The following is an 8,169-nucleotide window of genomic DNA, read 5'->3' on the forward strand; positions in this document are numbered from 1 at the left end:
TTCTTCAGATTCTTCACTGAAGCATTTTACAGAAAAATCTTTCTAGAAAAAGATGACTAGGATCACATTAAACTACAGACTTTAACCACACCAAAAATATTATATATATATATATATATAAATTATTATTTTTTTTCAGTGGACCTGAAGACCCCAAATAGATGGATGGGCAGATGAAATAAATAAATAAATAAATAAAATGTTTAAGATATAAGTTCCAAGTTCAGATTCAGGCCATTTTATTTTGGCAGTTTATTTTAAGTTTATTGCATGTACATTTTTTTTTTTTTTTAGATCAAAGACAAAGAGCACCCAACATCTAAAATGTACCCGGAAGTGTCCGGCAGCGCCTCCGGCTGCGGAAGTGTGTCATCGCTTCTCTGCGAGCGGCGCTCAAGCTGCATGCGGGTACCGCTTGTCAGTATTCCTGCTATTATACGGAGTTTGTGTTAACAGTATCCATAGTAATAGTTACTTTATAAATCATTCGATAGAAACCTACGACCACCGGTGATCATATCAATCTCACTATTATGGCGTTGGTCGTGGTGACGTTGCACGGCTGTTAATCTGGAGCATCCAATCACATACCCTAATTAATATTCATAAGCAGAGGCATTCCTTTTAACGTCGGTCTTCCAGCCAATTAGGAGGGATTGGTGGGTTTACGTCACTCGATCTAATGAATATTATATTTAAATCCATTACTGAATCTGGCAACGGCACGGCCGGATATCATCCATCAATCCAGTCCCACGTGAACAGCCTCACAAAACCAAACTGTTATGTCTGAAAATGTTCAGCATTGGGTCCCGTTGGACTATGTTTGGTTATGCACTGCGAGTGACAGGTTACTGTGCCTTTAAAGGTTATGGCATTGATTTACGGCAAAGGTCGTAGAATGTAAGTTTCACGTCAGTTGACAAACGGCAACATAAACAAAGCTACACGGTGTGATTATTGAGTCCTTCGCAAACACAACAATTGGCGAACGAGGATGTCTGAACTTGTCCTACCACCTCCGCCACCTTTCCTACCTGTTCCCGGTGATCCAGCTGTTCCCTGGGATCGCTGGCTGGCGTCGTTTGAGGATTATTTGCTGGCTTTAGGACACTCGGATCTAGCGGAGGCGAGGAAGTGCGCGCTTCTGCGCCATTGCCTCGGGCAGGAAGGACAGCGAATCTTCGCCACGCTTACCTTATCGGATGATAAGTACGTCACAGCCACGGCCGCCTTGAAGGCTCACTTCAGCTCTGGAAGAAGCCGGCGGATGCACCGTTTTGAGTTTCGTCAGAGGACACAAACGCCGGGTGAGACCGTTGCCCACTATGTATCAGCATTACGTGAGCTGGCTAGACTTTGTGAGTTTGGGGCTTTGGAGGATGGACTTATAGTTGACCAGTTAATAGAGAAAACGTCATGTAACCAACTGAGGGAGAGACTTTTACTAGAGCCAGACTCCACGACACTAGCGGACGCTTTAGTAATTGGGAAGCAGTTGGAAACGGCTCTAATGGAGACGCGCAAGTTCGGCCGCGCTGCGCACGAGCCTGTGACGTCATCACCACCATCAGTTCAGCATACAGGGATGGCAGCAGCGGCTGACAGGGTGAGTGACAGTTTGGACGTACAGAGAGTGGACAGGGGGCCCAGGGAGAGTGGGCACAAAAGCTGTAGCAACTGTGGTTCCCCTAAACATGCAACCAGAGATCAGTCATGCCCTGCCCAGGGAAAACGTTGTCGTAACTGCAACAAGTTGAACCATTTTGCACGCTGCTGTCGCTCCTCTCCAGCTTGCCATGATACTGCTGCTGTTCCCATAAACACTGTACAGACCTCACAGCCTTCGTTCAAGCTCTGCACTTGCCATGTGGGCACAGCTCTCATTCCACTCCTCGTGGACACAGGCGCTAAAGTGTCAATCCTGAACAAATGTACATATGACCGCTTCTTCAGTCACGTGCCTCTGGAAGCAGCGGCTAAACCCCTGTTAGGCTACGGCCATTTCCCCATCTCTACTCTGGGTGTGGCCTGCCTTCCCGTCAGATATGATCAACAATGTGCGCCTGCCACCAAGTTCTGTATTACCCGGAAGGGAGCTAACATTATGGGCCTAGACTTGTTCCTTGCCCTGGGTTTTACTGTGAGTGATGCTAGGGGCCTGCATGTCCTGCAGGTTGCCACCTCCTGGTCTGACCGCTACCCACAACTATTCAACGGCCTGGGCCACATGACTGGATTTGTACACCAGCCCACTGTTGACCTGGCAGTCCGCCCTGTTATCCAGCCCCTACGGCGCATCCCCCTGGCTCTCCGTGACGCGGTGGAGGCCGAGCTGCATCGCCTGGTGGAGGCGGACGTTATAGAGCCCGTCGATGCCTCGCCGTGGGTGTCTAACCTGGTGATAGCCAAGAGAAAAGGGGGCGGACTGCGACTCTGTGTCGACCTCACAGACGTTAACAAAGCCATCATTCCTGATAAGTACCCCCTACCAACGGCGGAGGAGCTCACTAGCCATTTCCACGGCTCCATTGTTTTCAGTAAGATGGACTTACGTAACGGCTACCTGCAGGTTCCTCTAGCACCGGCCAGCATGGACCTTACAGCGTTTGTCACGCACGTGGGGGTTTTCAGATTTAAACGCATGGCATTTGGACTGTCATCAGCCCCGAGCTGTTTTCAGAAGATAATGTCACTCATATTGGCTGGTATCCAGGGTGTCTCCATCTACCTAGATGACGTGGTGGTGCATGCGCCCTCGACCACACTGCATGATGATCGCCTGGAGCAGGTCTTTCAGCGTTTCGAACAGCATGGGGTCACACTGAACTCTGAGAAATGCATGTTCGGTGTTGAGGAGGTCGAGTTCCTGGGTTTCAGGCTCTCAAAAGAGGGCATCACCCCGATAATGTCACACACTGAGGCCATTCTGTCCCTACCAGACCCGCAGTCGCCATCCCAGCTGTCTTCCTTCCTGGGGATGGCCGCCTACTACCTCAGATTCATGCCACACTACTCTGACTCAACGGCCCCCCTGCGCCGGCTGCTCAGGAAGGATGTTACCTGGGACTGGACCCCGGCCTGCCACGAAGCTGTGCGCATCATCAAACGGCAGCTCACGTCCCCACCCACACTGACCCATTTCAGCTTGACCGCGCCCACCATGGTCACCTGCGACGCCTCCGGGGTGGCGCTAGGCGCTGTGCTCTCCCAGACTCAAGAGGGGGTGGAACGCCCGGTGGCTTTCGCCTCACGGGCACTTACTACAGCTGAGCAGAAGTATTCGGTGGGGGAGAGGGAGGCCCTGGCCTGCCTGTGGGCATGCGAACGCTGGCATGTTTACCTATATGGGAGGCCTTTTACCATCCGCACAGACCACCAAGCGCTGACGGCACTGCTGGCGACTCAAGGCTCGGGGCACAGGCCCATGAGACTGCTAAGGTGGGCTGACAGGCTGAACCAGTATAACTTCAGTCTGGAGTTTATGCCTGGGCGGGCCAACACGGTGGCCGACCTCCTGTCTAGAGCTGTGTCGGTGACGAAAGATGCAGGCGGGGTGACATCAGACACAGAGAGCGATGAAGACTGGGTCCACATCCTGCATGGGCCTCTCAGTTCAGTAGTCACTCTGGCGGAGCTGCAGCAGGCCTCAGCTGCTGACGAGGCCCTCACAACTCTCCGTACCTACGTCCAGGACGGCTGGCCTGCCAAAGTAGATGACAGACTGCTCCCCTATTACCGCTTCCGCAACGAGCTCTCCTGCTGGGGAGCGGTGTGCCTGGCCCGTGGCCACCGTGCGGTCGTTCCTGAAATTCTCAGGCCCAGAGTGCTACACATGGCACATGAGGGGCACCTGGGGGTGGTTAAGGTGAAGCAGCGCTGCCGTGACACAGTGTGGTGGCCCCACATAGACTCGGATGTTGAGGAGCTGGTACGTAACTGCGCTTGCTGCCTCCTGAGTGGGAAAACTGGTCAGCCTGCCACAGCCCCTCTCACCCCGACCTCTTGGCCGTCCTCACCCTGGGAACATATTCAGATCGACCTCTGTGGAGAACTCCACGGGGCACCGGCTCATGCTCGCTACCTGCTGGTTGTGCACGACCTTCATTCGAAGTGGCCAGAGGTTTTTCAGCTGAGCTCCATCACTGCTCACTCCATCATCGACCGCCTGGACAAACTGTTTGGGCGCTGGGGCCTCCCCAGGGTCATCACAACGGATAACGGGCCCCAATTTGTGTCTGGAGAGTTTATGGAGTTCCTCACGGAACGGTCCATCAAGCACATCAGGACGGCAGTGTATCACCCGGAGAGTAATGGGGGGGTGGAAAGACTGAACAAAACTCTCAAAAATGGAATCAGAGCCTGTCTGGAGGAAGGGAAAACCTTCAGCGATGCACTCAACCAAACTCTCCTGACCATCCGGGCATCCAAGCATTCCACCACGGGAGTGTCACCTGCATTGCTCATGATTGGGCGTGAACTAAAGCAACCACTGGACTGCTTGAGAGCTGAGCCAGCTCCTGCTCGTGGGAGCCCAGGGCTCCAGGAAGCCAGAGCTCAGGTAAAAGGTTCACAGGCTCGGATGAAAGAGAGGTTTGATGCCACGCACAGAGTGCAGATCCCCTCACTTTCTCCAGGGGTTTGGGTCAGGATCAAACACCTCCACCGCCAAAATAAGCTACAGTCATACTGGTCAGAACCCCTGAGGGTGACTAAGAAGTTGGGGCCGGCCACTTATAGACTGGAGAATGGGACTCGTTGGCACTCGAACCGCCTGCACAGAGTCGCAGCTCCCTCAGCACCTGCATCACCTCTGTCCACAGCAGCGGCTCTGGGTTGGCAGCCTAGGCCAAGAGCTTACCGGTTGGGGGGTAATCCACCAGCATTGCCTGACGCCTTTTCACGGCCAGCACGCCCTCAGAGAATGAGGGTCCCGCCTGTCTGGCATGGGGACTATGTGACAGGGTGATAGTGAGTGACACTGGGGAATGTGGGTTAAAAGTTATGTTACAGTTTCCAGGGGGGTGGGGGGAAAATGTTATGTCTGAAAATGTTCAGCATTGGGTCCCGTTGGACTATGTTTGGTTATGCACTGCGAGTGACAGGTTACTGTGCCTTTAAAGGTTATGGCATTGATTTACGGCAAAGGTCGTAGAATGTAAGTTTCACGTCAGTTGATAAACGGCAATATAAACAAAGCTACACGGTGTGATTATTGAGTCCTTCACAAACACAACACAAACCAGCTCTGCGGGTTAAATGTTGTAATAAACAAATATGTAATTTCGGCTTTAAACAATTCATTTAATAGCTTCGGAACATTATGTAATATAGAGGGCAGATCCAGTTTTATCTGTCTAATGACGCATATTTCTAAAAAGGCGAAAGTTCAAGCCTGATTATTAGGCCTAACTGTGTTTTAGGTGAACAGGGTGCTGACAGTAAGGAGCCGGAGCAGCTCTGGATGCTGTTTATCTCTGGGCTCAGTTTTGAGACCATCAGATCACAGTTAAGTTTTGCTTTATAACTAATTGTATTCACTTTGCTATGTGTCTGCATCAGGAACAGACAGCTAGCTAGAAGCCATCCTTAATATTAGTAATAATAATAATTGATACATGTCAATACACTTCAGAAAGCATCAGAGTATTCTGTGAAGCATCTTGGAGTGTCAAACAGTTAAAAACATCACAGAGCATCCATTGGTGAGCAAGTGAAGCAATGCTACATGAATACAAATCTGTTCTGATGAAGTTACAAACTCGTCTACATCTTGGATGGTCTGAGGATGAGCACATTTTCATCAGTTTTATTTCTGGGTTACTGTACCTTAATTATGACCTCTGGACGTCTGTAAATCAGCCAATCAGAATCAATCAGCCAAACAGTCCTGTGGCGTAAGAGTTGTTAATGCATATAGAAACAACAGCAATTAAACACTTTAGTGGATGATACTATCAGTGATCATCAATGAGAAATCCAGCTCACATGCACTCACAAGGTTTCGGCTTTGTGCTGTATTCATGTTCAGTCCTATGGAAGCCCATTTCCATCATGGAGTTTATTACAGCTTCTTATATCAGAACCCTGACCCACAATTATGAGTTTATATCTCACAATTTTGAGTGTTTCTTGTGATGTATCATGCACACATGTTTGGTGTCCATGATGTTATGTTAGAACAGCAGGAAATACTCGTTTTTACAAGTTTTATTGAGCAGCTGAGCAAACATATTTCTGTTTTGCTTTAAAAAAAAATAAAACTTTTCCTTTTTCATCAGCACAAAAATATCACACAATCAACCCACATAGCTGTGGAGTAAGAAAAGCACATCCAAAGCAGGAGATGCAAGCTGTTTCTAATCAGAGATGTTAGTAATATGTTTCGTATCTACTGTTACTGCCTGTTCTGATTCTCAAATATACATTTTGACATTTGTAGAGGCTTACAGTAATAATGTAAAGTTGTTGTAGGTAATACAATAACATGTTGTTTTGGATCATGATGTGCTTTTCTGTTGTCAGATGGAGGCGGAGACAGTTTCATGTGCAGAGGAGGAAACTTTGGCTGAGGTAAGATGACATCTGATCCTGTGTGTCGATTACATCTGCAGTTTGTACTCAGGTGTGAATACTCCTGCGGTAAAAGCACAGTGAATGCTGTATCTTTGGCTGCTTTGTTTTTAGTCACTGGTGAAAAGAGGATCACTGTATGGATAAGCATAGGAACATTTCCAAAGCTGAAAAAATTATATTTTTCATTATACTATGTGTTAACCCAACGCAATCAATCAATCACTCAGAAAGACTTTTTTTCTTTTATTTTTTTGTAGTAACATGGGGCAGTGAATCATTAGAGACTTAATAATAATTAATAATAATTCTCTAAATTCCAAAACTCAGTTTATCAGTTTACAATTTAATCAACAAATTAAAGATTCAATTCTAAATTGATACATTTAGTCTTGGAACTAGATAATTATTTGTTTAATGGTTTAGAAAGAATTCTCCTATCCTCACCAAGGGTGTAATTATTTAATCAAAAATGCAGTAACAATTCAGAAATATTATTACAGTTTAAATAACTGTTTTATATTGTCATATATGTTAAAATGTAATTTATTTCTGTGATCAAAGCTGTATTTACAGCATCATTACTCCAGTCTTCAGAGTCACATGATCCTTCAGAAATCAGTTCAGCTTCTTAACGTTTTTGTGGAGACCATCATACATTTATTTTTAGGATTATTATTATTATTATTATTATGAATAGAAAGCTCATAAGAACAGCATTTATTTGAAATAGAAATCTTAACCATGTAAAAGTCTTTAGTGTCACGTTTGATCAATTTAATCCACAGTTAATTTCTACTATATTTATATAATTTAATAATAAACAGAAAAATGTGGATTGAATTATATCTACATTATGACTAAGATGAGTCCTGCTAATAACCCAATTTTATAAAAATAAATATCTTTGGTGGAGGCAAAGGAGGAGGAGATTAAAACGAAGAGAAATAACCGTTGTGCAATCCACATCCACAGAACACGTCCCACAAGTGAAATTCCCAGTCATGCAGATTATTGAGATGACTGAATTTTGCCGTACAAAGGTAAATGTGTGCGTAAATTATTAAGTACTAATAATTTAATGAATCGCCATTGAGAATAATGTGAATTACAAAACTAAGTCAAAAGTTTGGGAGTGTTATGGTAATACAAATCAAGATCTAAGAGTTCATTTAAAGAATTTAACCTCAAGTAGACTATTGTTTCGTTAGGTTTGAATGTGACCCAGGCTTGTTTTAGTGAGATTCATTCACTAGTGTACATGTGAGTACATATTTGCTGAATCTTCACTCACATCTCAGATAATAGTTTTTTTCTGTGTGCGATATGAATCACTTGACAGGAACTTATATACATTTTTTTTTGGGGAGGGGGGGGTTGTTTTGTTATTCAGTGTAAATCTATGTATACTAAATAATATTTTATAGTCTTAAAACATCACTAATAATGTCAGGATGAATAAGTGTGAATGCATTGACAAAATTTGAAACCTGAGAATGTTAAATTTGCTGTGTTGTTGTTGTTTTTATGTGAGCGCAGGGCCTTTTCTTCTCACGCAATGCTTATCTTACTCCAAAACCTGTCATGGGGACTTTG

This window comes from Carassius carassius, chromosome 11, assembly GCF_963082965.1.
Source record: "Carassius carassius chromosome 11, fCarCar2.1, whole genome shotgun sequence".
Lineage (NCBI taxonomy): Eukaryota > Metazoa > Chordata > Actinopteri > Cypriniformes > Cyprinidae > Carassius > Carassius carassius.